This window comes from Globicephala melas, chromosome 2 (assembly GCF_963455315.2).
Source record: "Globicephala melas chromosome 2, mGloMel1.2, whole genome shotgun sequence".
Lineage (NCBI taxonomy): Eukaryota > Metazoa > Chordata > Mammalia > Artiodactyla > Delphinidae > Globicephala > Globicephala melas.
The window spans coordinates 10,717,706-10,732,621 of NC_083315.2; the positions used below are offsets into that span (position 1 = coordinate 10,717,706).

The 14,916-nt window shown below is 38.8% G+C and overlaps 1 long non-coding RNA gene across 1 annotated transcript; it reads left to right on the forward strand.

The window, feature by feature from the left end:
* Window positions 1–1,430: 1,430 nt before the first annotated feature.
* LOC132594552 (uncharacterized) lies at window positions 1,431–14,802 on the forward strand. The gene is made up of 5 exons (XR_009560768.1): window positions 1,431–1,954; window positions 3,543–3,770; window positions 4,444–4,621; window positions 10,728–10,836; window positions 14,170–14,802. It is a non-coding gene; the product is annotated as an uncharacterized lncRNA (long non-coding RNA).
* The last annotated feature ends 114 nt before the right edge of the window (window positions 14,803–14,916 follow it).

A 14,916-nucleotide genomic window follows, 5' to 3' on the forward strand; every position in this document is an offset into this window, starting at 1 on the left:
GGTAAGTGCGTGTTCACATTTATTTGGCCAAGCAGTGTGTGCCAAGCTCTGGTCTAGGCCCTGGAGGCGTGGCAGTGAACAGAACAGACAAGGCTTCTCCCTCATGGAGGGGTTGAAAGCTGCCATGATATTTGCTATATACATTTTTATTTATACTTTGTACAGACACAAGGACAAAATGAACATCAATCAAGTGTCTTCTTAAATAGAAAAATAAGTTACAAAGGGGAAACTGGCAATGGAAGCCTGGGCCGTGGGGAGGGAGTGGGCAGGGGCTTCTCAGAGCAGCTGGTTGGTCTCTGAGCCTTAGTGACCACTGCCACGTGCCCCCCCTCCCCCAGTCTGCCGGCCACAGCTTTCTTCCCTGCCGCCTGCCTTTCATGTCATTGGTCGGGTCTGTCATTTCTAATCAGGGTGGGATTAGGTCAAAGGTGAGAACCAATCCCTGCTCTATTTAAAACTGAATGATAGATATATACACTACTATGTATAAAATAGATAACTAATGAGACCCTACTGTATAGCACAGGGAACTCTACTCAGTGCTCTGTGGTGACCTAAATGGGAAGGAAATCCAAAAAAGAGGGGATATATGTATACATACAGCTGATTCACTTTGCTGTACAGCAGAAACTAATGCAACGTTGTAAAGCAGCTATACGCCAATAAAAATTAATTTAAAAGATAAATTTTTAAAAACTTGAATGATAGAGGACAGGCAGAGGGGCTGGCAGTATAGCCACTTACAATTATCTAAACAACAACGACGTACTCTCCCAACTCCAGACTTACATTTATAATGTTCTCTTTATGGGAGCTACGCCATAGTGATACCTGATGAAGTCTGATATTTTCAAGGCCCTCCTCCAATCCCTAATTTCCCCCAGATTAACCCTCCCCCAAATATGAGTTAATCTTCCCCTAGGCTCACACGACATGTTTCTAGTCCTTCTTAATAACAATTCCCACACTGGGTCTGCACTGCAATTGTTTCTCTGTGTGTCTTTTTCTTCCCATTGAACTGGGAACTCCTGGGGTAACAGGCAGGTGTTGTCACCTCTGTATAGCTTATAGTACATGGCACGTGACAGAAGCGCTTCACAAATGGACCACTCTTTGCAGACAGACCTGCATTCAAATTCTGACTCTGTTACTAACAAGGTGAACTCAGACTAGTTGATTAACCACCCTGAGCCTCAGTTTCCTCCACTGAAAAATGGAGATAACGATTACCTCAAAGGAGTCTAAAGACAGTACCAGGAATGTGGTGGTTATGCTGTACTGTCTGACACGTGTTACAATGATGATGGTGGATAAAGATGTAACATCCTCAACTTCTGTGTATGAGCAACATAATAAAACTGACGCTACCGGAAAACAACTATTCCGTAAGCATTTCCAGAGTCTCTCTCACACCTGCCGTGCTAGAGATGCTTTAGTTGGTGGCTGGAATTTCTCTAATAGAAAAGAAGGTTGGCAGTGCTGCAGGAGTAGACAGATGAATCATAATGTTTGGAGATGTCTTCAGTGACAGTAAAAAAGGAGCAGCTGAAAAGAGACATAAAAGAGCTTCACTGTGTCCTTTTATCAACCACGCAAAAAGGAATATAATAAAATCTCTCCCCCTGCAAAAAAAAAGAACTTTTTGATCATCAGTATTTCTGTGGAATCTTCTGTTTGTTAACATTCCAACTTAGACCAAATCTAGAGCCATCTTAATGGAAATCCCCCCCACTTTTTCTTGCCAATTTATTTGCTCCCTGGAGCTCATGTCCACGGAGAGAGATTCTACTACATAGGAGTAATTGAAGCATATTTTGGAAGTGCGGACTTTTCTGATAACATCGTGTAAAAGCTGTGCCTCTACTTGGAATGCACGCTGGGAAGAAAGCTGGGTAACAACAGCAGTAGCAGTTGAAAACCAGGACCATTTCTTTGAGATGCGGCCTCTGAGGTAAATCACACTGTATTTCTTCTCCCCACTCAACTTTTGAACACAGGCAAAATTGATTTAAAATAGATGACACTTAAACTAAAAAGAGGTCACGAGAGGGCAGGGAGACAGAGTGAGAAGGAAGGACCATCACTGATTCTTAGGGACCTCAGTGAGGGAGAATGGTGGTGACACTAGGATATTTTAACAGAAAAACCACCGGACTCCGAATCCAAAGATCCAGATGTGAGTTCTGGTTCCTTCACTTGAGAGAGCTGAGAGAACTTCAGATACTGACTCATCTCTCAGGACCTCTGTTCCTCATCTCTAAAGTGGAGATAAAAGTACATCACCGACTTCACAGGGATGCGGGGGAACTGAGTGAGATAGGAAACAAAAGTACCTTGTAAATGCAACAGCCCCATTCATTTTTTTTTTAAATTTACTTATTTAATTTTGGCTGTGTTGGGTCTTCGTTGCCGTGCGCGCTTTCTCTAGATGAGGCGAGCAGGGACTACTCTTTGTTGCCGTGCGCGGGCTTCTCATTGCGGTGGCTTCTCTTGTTGCACAGCATGGGCTCTAGGCGCGTTGGCTTCAGTAGTTGTGGCACGTGGGCTCAGTAGTTGTGGCTCACGGACTCTAGAGTGCGGGCTCAGTAGTTGTGGTGCACGGGCTTAGTTGCTCCGCGGCATGTGGGACCTTCCCCGACGAGGGATTGAACCCGTGTCCCCTGCTTTGGCAGGCAGATTCTTAACCACTGCGCCACCAGTGAAGTCCCAGCCCCATTCATTTTAAAGTAATCGTTTTAAACCCAATTGATTTTGTAAAGTGTGTAATAAGAGGAGCAAAATAGATCAAAATACTAACAATGGTTACTATTTCATAATGTTGTGTTTGGGGCAACAATTTTGTTTGTATTTTTATTTATACTTCTGTTTGTACCTCATTATCTTGCCAACCTTTCCACAGTGAGCATGCATTACATTTGCAATCAAGAAAGTTACGTTAACGAGTTAATATGTGTGTGGCTTAGAGATACACACCATGTAGTGAAAGTATAAGGGAATGTGGGAGAATGTTACACACTGACTTCAAGAGAAGGTTACCATTGGGATAAGAAAGGAGATGGGATGGAGAAGAATGCGTGAAGCCTCCAACTGTATTGGTAAAGATCAAATTCTTAAGTAGGGACTCCCCTGGTGGTCCAAAGGTAAAGAATACGCCTTCCAATGCAGGGGATGAGGGTTCAATCCCTGGTCCGGGAACTAAGATCCCATGTGCCACGGGGCAACTAGGCCAGCATGCCACAACTATTGAGCTTAACATGCGTCAACTAGAGAGCCTGTGTGCCACAAACTACAGAGCCCACTCACTCTGGAGCCCGTACGCCACAACTAGAGAAAGGAAACCGGCATGCCACAACTAGAGAGAAGCCCGAGTAGACCGCGGGCCGTAATGAAAAAGATCTCGTGTGCCGCAACTAAGACCTGACGCAGCCGAAAAATATAAGGAAAATAAATTAATTAAATAAATAAGTTTTTTTAAAAAAAGCCATTAGAGTTTTTTTTTTTTATAATTTTTTTTTTTTTTTAATTTTTATTTTTTGCAGTACGCGGGCCTCTCACTGTTGTGGCCTCTCCCGTTGCGGAGCACAGGCTCCGGACGCACAGGCTCAGAGGCCATGGCTCACGGACCCAGCCTCTCCGCGGCATGTGGGATTTTCCCGGACCGGGGCGCGAACCCGTGTCCCCTGCATCGGCAGGCGGACTCTCAACCACTGCGCCACCAGAGAAGCCCGCCATTAGAGTTTTTAAAAAATTCTTGAGTAGAGTCCTGGGTACGCAAGTATTGTTTTAATGATTTCTGTATTGTATGTGTTTTAAATATTTCATTATAATTTTTAAAACAAAGCATCAGTGCTGGGTACAGAGCATTATGTGCAAGGATGCTTATTAATTTGCAACAATCAAAATATTTTAAACTGTCCAACAATAGAAAATTGGTTAAATAAATTTTGGCACAGTAAAAAAAAAAGGAAGATAATATTGTTAATATTATTATGATTGTCCTATGAACCTTAAGTCACCTCGTTTCACTGAGCTAGCCACTGCCTCTACCGTTGAGAGTGGAGGATGACAGAAAATTGGCACCTAATTGAAAACTTGATTCCTCCGACTTCATTTTCTCCAGTACTTTATTAAGCCCATTATCGGTCTAAATGTATCCACTTAGGTGAGTATGCCTAAGGATTTAGAAATGTTCAGTCAGTACTGTGCATCATCCCACAAATATAAGAATATTAAATACTTAAACAAGGAGATATGAAGAAGGAAAAATCTGAAAGGCCCAAGCGAGGCCGCCTACTATCAGGACCTACAACAGTTAGCCTTTATTAACATACTTGCCTCTTTACTTTCCAGGTGAGAAGGCTTGATTGAGGTTGACTTTTTGTCTTCTTCCTCTTATCAAGTTGTTAAACTAAGGGAACATTTTCTCACTTATTTCATTAGCCTCTACGACAGATATTAAATAGTGATGGACCTTGCCAAGGATTTGACATTTCCGTCCACCTGCTTCTGCACATTCTATCTAAGAATTCTAAGAAATGTAGCTTTCAAATCAGTGACTAAAGACAACTGGCTTTCTGCTCTGTTCTCGGGTGATTACACTGTGATCTTGCAGCTTAAGGTAAGTTTTTTCCATTTTTATAAATCAAAAATAACATTATTTTATAAATGTGTACCTTGCTGATGCAGATACAGCTGCCAGCCACTAGGTGTCACAATGGCGCATTACAGTCTCATTTCAGAGGATCACCGGGATAGGTCTTGATGCAGAAAGGTGAGCTGGATTTGTCCTCAGCCCCTCAAGACCCCTGCTTCTGCCCTGTTCGCTTCAGCAGCTTAGTGATCTTTCTCAAACTTTCAGGAAGGGACCCAACAGAGTTCTGTGGGAATATGAACACACAGACTGCTTCACACAGGAGTATTTGTTGTCCCTCTTACCTGAGGCTGACATTTTTACACTAGGATCTTTTTTCCCTGCTAATCAGTGAAAACCCCTTAGTATATTCTTTCAATTCTTTCCTTTCTTCCCCCTGTTGCTAATATTTCCTTGGCTTACTTCCACCCTATGACCTCTGGTTTCACGAGAGAACCAGATGCAGATGTGGGAACACTCCCTAAGTTTCCCCGCAGAACCTCTGCAGAGCTGCTGTGGTGAAGGCATTTGTGCTGTTACTATGATACACTTTCTGTGTGGTGCAGAGAGGGGGCAAAGGGAGGAACAGGGTCTTGACCTTGAGAAATGATTCAGAAACTGTGTGTCAGGGACCACGGAAATAAAAAGCATAAACAAAAAAATGAAAAATGTGACCAGGAAAATATTCTGTGAGAAATAAAATAAGATCTAATCAACTCCATTATACATGCTTTCCTTTTGTACTATGCGTGTATGTCAGGGAAACTGCTGGGACCATCTGTTAAATGTTTATTTCCATTATTACGTCTGAGGTGCCAAAAATCCTGTAATGGGAAGAAAGAAGAAAATAGCCTTTAACACTGTTGGAAAATGATCAAGAAAAGAAAAAGCCAGAAGCCAAGTTCAGGCTTAAGTTCTGTCTTCCTTTTTATACCAGAAAGTTCTAGAACATGCAAGTCCACCTTTTCAGGGAATTACTACCTAGGCATATTGTTGATGCCACTTCTTTATGGCTGGGAAGGGGACACTTGGGAGGAAGACATCATGTCATTTGTAAATACTTTTTTGAAAGGACAGAGGAAGTCAAGCAAAGACAGGAAACAAAGCTTCTACTTTCCTTGTTAGCTCTTCTGGAAAAAAGGTTTGAGAAGAAGGATGAAGCCGTCAGCCAAAATAAGATACAAGAGCTTGTCTGTACAATTTGATTATTCATGCTTTCCTTGCCCACAATTAGTCTGGATAATCAAATACTGAGTGACCCAGAAAGACTACAAGACAATGAGGCACTTTCAGGTGGCCTCACTTGCTCCTGAGGTTTAATCCTGCTCACTAGCGTCCAAAAGAGCTTCATCGTGGAAAAACTGAACACGAAAAGAATTGGCATCCCTGAGTGAAACTTGAAAATTTGTGTTCACATTGGATTAAATTTATAAGAGGAAAAATTGGGTTTTTCTGTTCCCTGAGCTATAAGAATTTAGATAGATAAAAACTTAAACTGCCAGCAGCTTCAGAGTTAATAACCCTGAATCTTGTTGCCAAAAACTAATTTTAGTTGGCGGAAGGCAAAGTGAGAGTCTACTGATTTGGCCGCAACTTGAAAATGACAAAATGTCATTTTTTCTCCACCTAAATAAAATACCTTCTACTGAAACATTGTGAATTTCTAGGATGTTGAAACTAACATATATGACTTAATTTAAAGACCTTTGGGCACTTCAGTAAATAAATGTTTTGGCTGGAATACAACACAGCAGTTTGGTTTAAAAAAAAAAAGTTTGTTTAAGGAACGGTATAGTGAGATTTCAGTATTTTACAGAACAAAATTATTTTAGGCTTAGCCTTTGGAAGGGTCATGTTTTTGGAGAAAGCAAAGGGTTGTGGTGCTTCATAGGTGCTATCTCCTGTTGTTCTCACAACCCGAGCAGGCAGGTATTTTTATCCATATGTTCTAGATGAGCAGCCAAGGCACAGGAAGATTTAGTAACTTTCCCAAGGTCTTAAAGCTGGTTTTGGAACCAGGGCCTGGATACAGGTGATCCAGCTTCAGAACTGCCTCTATAAAGCATACAGGAAAAGTTTTTCACCTCTGGGATATTATAAAGGTGGTAAAATGCAAGAAAACCTTTAAATTATGGAATTAGAGCTTACCACCCACACAAGAAAATGGAGGTGATAATTCTAATGATTGAAATAACGCTCTCATCAAAAGTCCATGATATATACATACACTACCAAATGTAAACTAGTTGGCTGGTGGGAAGCAGCTGCATAGCACAGGGAGATCAGCTCGGTGCTTTGCGATGACCTACAAGGGTGGGATAGGGAGGGTGGGAGGGAGGCTCAAGAGGGAGGGGATATGGGGACGTGTGTATGCATATGGCTGTTTCGCTTTGTTATGCAACAGGAACTAACACTGTATTGTGAAGCAATTATACTCCAATGAAGATATATATATTAAAAAAAAGCCCATGATACTATTGATCGTGAATTCCTCTTTTGTGTCAGTGAGATTAATTCTGTACTTGATACAATGTATCTAAGTTTTAAATAGATCATTTTGGCTTTGCAAAGATATGGCTTCTAGTAGCATTCTGATTGTACCACCAGGAGATTTCTCATTTCCCCTGTGAAGAAAAGGAAACAGCCAGATTGAATCATAATAATTAATAAACCCCCCTCCACAGCATTGGTTAAGCACTGCTCCACATCCTCTTGCAGTTTTTTTTTTTTTTAAATCCTTTTACTCTTGACAAAAAAGGATGCTGAGAAGATGAGCAAGGCTTTAATCAGTGCTAAATCAAACCAAAGACTGATTTAAACAGTTTCTGGAAATAATGTCCAGGTCATTCCACATCACTGACATTATGAGAAACAGATAGCATTCATGAACTACTGAAAGAAAAAAAAAAACATAGTTTGAAACAAAAGTGTGCATTTAAGATCATATTGTTCCATTCTATTCCAGTGTCAAAAACTGGCATTCATTTCAGAAATCAACCTAATAGGATTGCAGGGATTTTTCTTGAATACATTAAATCATTCTCAGAAAAGAAAACTACTACTTAAAAAAAAAAAAAAAATCAACGTGCTTCTCAGTTCTCTCAAAATTTAAGGCAGGGGCTTCCCTGGTGGCGCAGTGGTTGAGAGTCTGCCTGCCGATGCAGGGGACACGGGTTCGTGCCCCGGTCCGGGAAGATCCCACGTGCCGCAGAGCGGCTGGGCCCGTGAGCCATGGCCGCTGAGCCTGCGCGTCTGGAGCCTGTGCTGCGCAACGGGAGAGGCCACAACAGTGAGAGGCCCGCGTACCGCAAAAACAAACAAACAAAATTTAAGGCAGTATTCATAATGGCACCCTAAGAATATCTTTTTTTTTTTTTTTTGCCACACCACGTGGCTTGTGGAATCTTCATTCCCCGACAAGGGGTTGAACCCAGGCCCATGGCAGTGAAAGTGCGGAGCCCTAATCACTGGACCATCAGGGAAGTCCCTGTTTTTCGATGTCCTTTTTTTTTTTTTTTTTTACGGCACCCTAAGAATAATATGATGTATTCCTTAAAAATCTTCTCACATACATCAATTTACTAGATCCCCATAACAAGTATATACCAATTTTAAGATTAAGAGATTAAGATTAAGAAACAGATTAAAAAATAGAGGCCTGTACAGATGCGAAAGGTACTCACTGATACTGTAATAAGAGTATCTTTTAAGTGTAAACCTAAGTTCCTTAAGAGTTAAACAAATGTCTAATGCCTAATTCACTTACTATTAAAAGTGGAGATCACAACATGTGCTAGGCAGCACTATAACATGGGGAAGTGGGGACACAGCACCGTTCCATGTCTGTTTAAAGTGTAAATTTCATGGGAATCCTTCAGACAACTATCAGACTTCTATCATCTTTCCTGGTAACCAAAAAAGTAAAACAACTCCTTTTAAAGGGAAACCATTTCCTGTGACACCTTATCCTAGAAAACAAACCAAAAAATTGTGAGTAGATATTGAACAACAATGGTACCCACAGGGACTTCCCTGGCTGTCTGATGGTTAAGACTCCGCGTTTCCACTGCAGGGGGCACAGGTTGATCCCTGGTTGGGGAACTAAGATCCCACATGCTGAGAGGTACAGCCAAAAAAAAAAAAATTAGAGATTAAAAAAAAAAAAAGGTACCCACAAATAATCTGAAATATCCTATAATACTCTGTACCTTAGAAAGTGACTGCATGTCAAAATGTTCCATTACATAAAGAAGGCTGCCCAACAAGCTTAAAATTCAATAATTTATTGTGTTATCTGTTTTATTGTCAGTTATCAGAATGAAGTATACCAAGAAGTCAATTAACTAAGACTTTATCCTTTAGACAATAATACACTGGTACTTTGGCTGATATCAAAGAATTTGAACTTGTAAAGAATTTTATAATAAATTTTTTAAATGATACTTATTTATTAGAAAGAAAGCCAGGATTTTAGCAAGTTAACTACAGAAGAGCATATAAATGCTAAAGCTAAAATGAACAGGAATGGTGGTTGCTCAGGGAATAATTTAAATGAAGTGAATTCTGATTTGCAACTTGAAAATGTTGACAAATAGATGGGCAGGATTTAGGAAGCATTTTTAGTAGAATATGATAAGGAAAGACAGGAGGAAAGAAGAGCAAGACAGGTTTGGGTGTGTGTTAGGGGAGAAACAGAGATGCATTTGTTTGGAGGTGAAAGTTCTCCAAATCCCCACATGCTTTCATTAGTAAGTGAGTCGCTTTACTTTCTCTTCTTTGAAGAGGGTTTGGAGACTATTTATTTCAAGATGTGATGGAAAATTAGAGTGAAAATTAAGTGTCTAGTGAGTTAGGCATGCAAAACCATCAGCATTTCCTCTCCATTCTACTCATCACCAAGTCTGCTCATCCTACTATATTCTTGATTTCTGTGAATGGTGAAACCATCCATCTAGTTTACAAACTTGAATCTTTCTCCATGCCCTTCTCATTTAATCTGTCATCAAATCCTATAAAGCTACGTCCTAAGTATTTCTTGAAAATACTCCTTCTGGTTCCACGACTGCAGCATATACTCTGGCCTGTTAATGGGTCTCAGGTCTGTGAGTCTCATCCCCCCACCCCACCCAGTTGCTAGCATGATCTTTCTAAAATAAAGAGTTAATTATGGTATTCTACTTAAAATTCCTCAGTGATATCTCATAGCTTTCAGAAACATGTAAACTCATGGATCCTGCCTGATTTTCTAGCTTCATCTTCACAACCCCATACATACATGTTTTGTTCCAGGCAAGCTGAGTGATACGTCCCTACTCACTGCCATGTTGTTTCCTCTGCTCACCAATTCACCTACATAACTGTCACTTGACTTTTAAACTTTGACTCCCACGTAATCATCTCTTCTAGAATGCCTTCTTTAATCCCTCAGTCTGATATCTATGACTCTCTCCCATCCATAGCCCCAGGTCTAAAACATGATCATGGCCTGAAACAGACTAGGCAAGAGCCATCCAGGCAGTTGTCCAGGGCACCAGCCTTCAAAAAGATTTACACGTCGTTAGGAACATTGCAGAGAGAATATAATGTTTATCAATACCACTGGTGCTTAGAAGGACTACTTCAACAAGGTTCTAGGAATCAGAGGTCAGAAGACCCAAGAATATGCTTGAATAAAGGATTTCTAAACTGCCTTTCAAAGAGGGTGAGTTTGGTTAGTTTCCATGTTTTTGTTTTGCTAGTAAGGTATGCAAGTTAGGAGTCCAAGCTGAGCTGCTTAGGACAGCACAGGAGAGGGAACCTCTGCCAATAGGTGTCCTTCTCTGTCCTTCCCTGCATTGTGCTTGTGGTGGGGGGTCTGTGCAAAAACTGTGGTCTCTCCCCAAAAGGAAAGTGGAACAAATGCTTAAAGAACATCAGTTTGAAGGGGAACCAAATATCTAACTAGCTTTCTCAGGGTCCACCATGTTTCTGGCTGGTTCTGATCATAATATATATCATATGATCTTGTAATAAGTTGAATTACTTGCCTAAGTTCTCCATAAGCTTCCCAAGGACTGAAACTATGATTTTTTGTTTTGTTACAAATCTGAAAAAGGTACATGTTGACTCAAAGTGTGTGATCTGGAAGGATGATGATACAAAGATCAAGAGTTAGCAGTGTATATTTAACACTGTCCAGAGAAGAACGACCTTGAGTCAAACAGGTAAGAATATTCTGTTCACTCAAGAGGTATTCTATATTGTGGGATAACTAGAGTTAATTGTGAGTGAAACATCCCTGAAAACTATCCTTCTCTCTTTGGTTTGACTTCATATTTACCAAATAAACTACTATTTCCAGGGTATCTTCTTAAAAGGGATGGGGAGTCTTAGGTGGAGAAGACCAAATATGTGGTCACTGGAAAGATATATCAACCATTATAAATCAATAAATGTACATTTTGGTTTACGTTAATTCTTCTATAAGTGTGATTAGTGGAAGATTGCATAATGTCCCTTTCTGAGGTCTTGGGAAAATCAAATAATTTATGTGTAATCATTTTCAAAGTTATAAAGCTCCTACATGTATTTTTTTCCTCTTTGATAAGAATGACCTGCATATTTCAAAGGATATTTTAGCTTTGATTGTTTTCTCCTTAAAATTTCATTTCATTTTGGTATGACTTTCGGCCAGTAGAAATTTTATGCTCTTGACCCAATTTAAACTAATATTTTCCTTCTTTCTTTTGCCAGTAAAATATTATTATACTCAACTTTTCTCAAGAGAAAGACGTTCTGTTTCTTCATAGTAGGCTACAACACTGAAGGGAAAAGGGGGTACCTTTTGACTTGACTCTTTTTCTGGAAAGTATACAGAATACTGTGAATAAATAAGCTTTTCAGATCTTTTAGGATTAAGTTACATTACTTTAATAGAGAAGAACCCTAAACAGATGTGAAATTTACAAGAAATGATGTTTTTTCTGGTAATGACCCATGTTGATTTGGCAGTTGTTTAAATATTATGTCAGCCAATTATATTTAAAATCTCAAAAAGATTGGAGAGATAGTCCCAGAAAAAAAAAGGTAATATCGAGGGCAAGTAAAATTATTTTCTGAAAACTTCTGCTATTTGATTTGAACCTTGTAAAATTCAAGACAAATATGAATAATCTCCAATCTTGTCAAACCAGGATGTCAAATCATTTTAACCAGGCCACTTGATCCAGTAGAAATGCTATTTTCTTGCATATCTTTTCTGTTAGATTAGGAAACTGTGTTGTGCTAAAATGAACAAGTTAACAATCCATTATGCAAAACCCATGGGTTAAATGTTTTGCAATTCCAAAATTTTAAGATTTTAGAAAGGTGAAGTCATGTGTTTGCCACATATTCAGTGTGGTAGTAATAATTGGCTCTCTGAAAAATGTGTGTGTGTATACATAAGTTTATTAAGACTTTTACTGATTAAACAATGTAAAACACAAAATTACAAATAATAATAAAATATACAATACTCTTTCCTGTAACTGTATATAACCAGTCAATTTCCACCGAATGCTTTAACTTATTTTTGCCCAGCTCAAAATGTTTACTCTATATCACTTGGTGCCAATCTCACTAATTTTACTTGTAATCATCACTTAGAACTGTATTAAGCAGGGTTGTTAATTGCAAATAACAGAAGTTACTCCGAACAAGTTTAAGCTTAAATTAAAATAAATTTATTAAAAGATAATAAATGGGCCAAAGATTCTCCAGAAAACCAGAGAATCAACTTTAGAGGTTGGCACCAGAAACAATACCCAGGTCACATCATTGAATTGCTTTTGGGGACCACTAAAGTGGCAGTAAAGTCATTAAAAAAGTAAGTCATAAATGGACAAAAATGTCAGATAAAAAGACCAGCGTAGCACAGAAAGCAAGTGAATGACTCAATGAGAACATGAGATAGTAAGTGCTGCAAACAAAACATATTGAGGGACTTCCCTGGCACGCCAATGGGTGAGACTTCGCGCTCCCAGTGCAGGGGACCTGGGTTGGATTCCTGGTCAGGGAACTAGGTCCCACGTGCCGCAACTAAGAGCTGGCACAGCCTAAATAAATAAATAAATAAATAAATAAATAAATAAATAAATAAATAAATAAAATTTAAAAAAAATATTGAAAACCTAGAAGTTCTCTAATTTTAAAGAAAATGATATACTACAACATTGATTGCAAATCTGGGACGTGTGCTGTCAAGTATACCCCAAACAGTATTTTTTTACGTGGCTTCAAAAGAAAACCTATTGCTAGGCATATAGTTATAAATTAAAGTTTAATGTTGCCATGAATACAAGCAAGCCTAGTTTAATCTGAAATAAAGTTGAGTGATTTAAACATCAACGTGCATTGATATTTGTGCCTTAAAGAGTGCCAAAAAGAGTTTTTGTTGTTGTTTAAAAATGTTTTTAACTTCTGTTCAAAATGATTCCTAGCATTTTTTTCTTATTTTAGCATTTCTTATGAGCTCTGGAATATCTATTTTAAAGTTTCCATTTTGAAAAATGGCAACTTTTAATGGATTGAGAGAAACAGTATTTGCTGTGATTGTTTTTGAAAGTGAGTTGCTATTAAAATCTAACAAAAACTTCAAAGAGAACAATTTATTGCCTTCTAAACTCGATTTTGATGAAAAAATATTTTACAATTTTCATTAACATGTAATTTAAAAATCTCCTTTCTTTTTTCTCAAAAATCTTACAAGTTCACTATATTTTTTGACGTGGTAAAATAATTTCAAAGATAAGGTAGAAATTATAACCATAGCCTAAGAACTGATAATAATTTTTCATGTCATAAACAGACCATACATTTTTATTTTAATACAGCCAAGATATGAAATCTATTTTTACAACATTAGAAAGAATCACTAATGTTTGGAAGTCCATTTTCACTAGCCTTCAACACAATTTTACAAAACAGTATACCTATTGGATACAAGAACATATAAATATTAGACAATCTAAATGTCTACTAACTGGCAAATGGATAGATTATGGTATTCATACTATAGGATATTATACAGTAATTAAAAATTAATGAACTATGGTTTCACTCATCTGCATGGATGGATTTTAAAGTTTTTAAATAAAAGGTCATGGAAGAATATATATATAGTATGATTCCATTTACATAAATTTAAAAAGAGGCAAAACTAAACAGTGCAAAATTGTAATACAAACAAGGGAATGATGAAGAGAAAATTTAGAATAGTGGTTACCTCTGAGGGAGAGAAGTAAATGTAATCAGAGGAGCCACAGTGGGTGTCACAGATGAGGAATGGTCTGTTCATAAAGCAAGGTGTGGGGCACATGGTTGCTTATTATTCCTCCTTAAACTGTAAGTGTACTTTACATACTCTGGAGAAAATGAGAGGTAAGAAAGTGGAGACCATATATGCAGACAACTATTTTTGAAGAGGCTTGGTCTTGAATGGAATGTAAAGAAATAAAAGAGTAGATGGGGGGAAATGTGGATGTTTAGAGTTTTGGTTTGCTCTTATGCTTTATAAGATATGAAAACAGAGCATCTGAATGGCATAGAAAGAAAGGGGAGAGGTTGAAGAAACAGCAGAGGAGAGAACTGATGAAGCAAGTGATGTGAGTGCCCTGACCGGAACAGAAGCCAAGACACACCTGAAGGAATACCACCCAATTCAACCCAGCGGGAGGCAGGCGAGGACCGAAACAGGTACAGCAGATTCAGACATTTGGTGGTGGGAAACCATGTCTTCACTGCTGGCTTGTTCCTCTTGACTGAGGCAAGGTTTTTAGCTGAGAGGGAAGGGCTAGAGTTGGTTTTAGGAAAAAGTGAAGGCATGAAATAAGTTTTGGACAGAGAACAAACCAACCACAGATAAAGGCAGGTACCCTCTTGAACAACTCACCATACCTATTTCCTTTGTCTGCCTAAAATGTATTTCCCCTTCCTTTTCACCTAGAAAATCTTGCCATCCTTCAGGACTTACCTCTATTTCTATGTCCTCTGTGAAGCCTTTTCTGACTGGTCCATGGTAATCCTACAGCTCTTGACTGTATCATTTTTCACTTACTCATGACCTAACTTGCAGTAACTCTTCTGTGTTGTATCAATACATGATTTAATTTTACATGTTGTCTCCTTAATTACAGTTCTTGTGGGCAAAAATCATGTCTTTTTTTTTTTAATTAATTTATTTATTTTTGGCTGCGTTAGGTCTTTGTTGCGCGGGCTTTCTCTAGTTGTGGCGAGTGGAGGCTACTCTTTGTTGCGGTGCACGG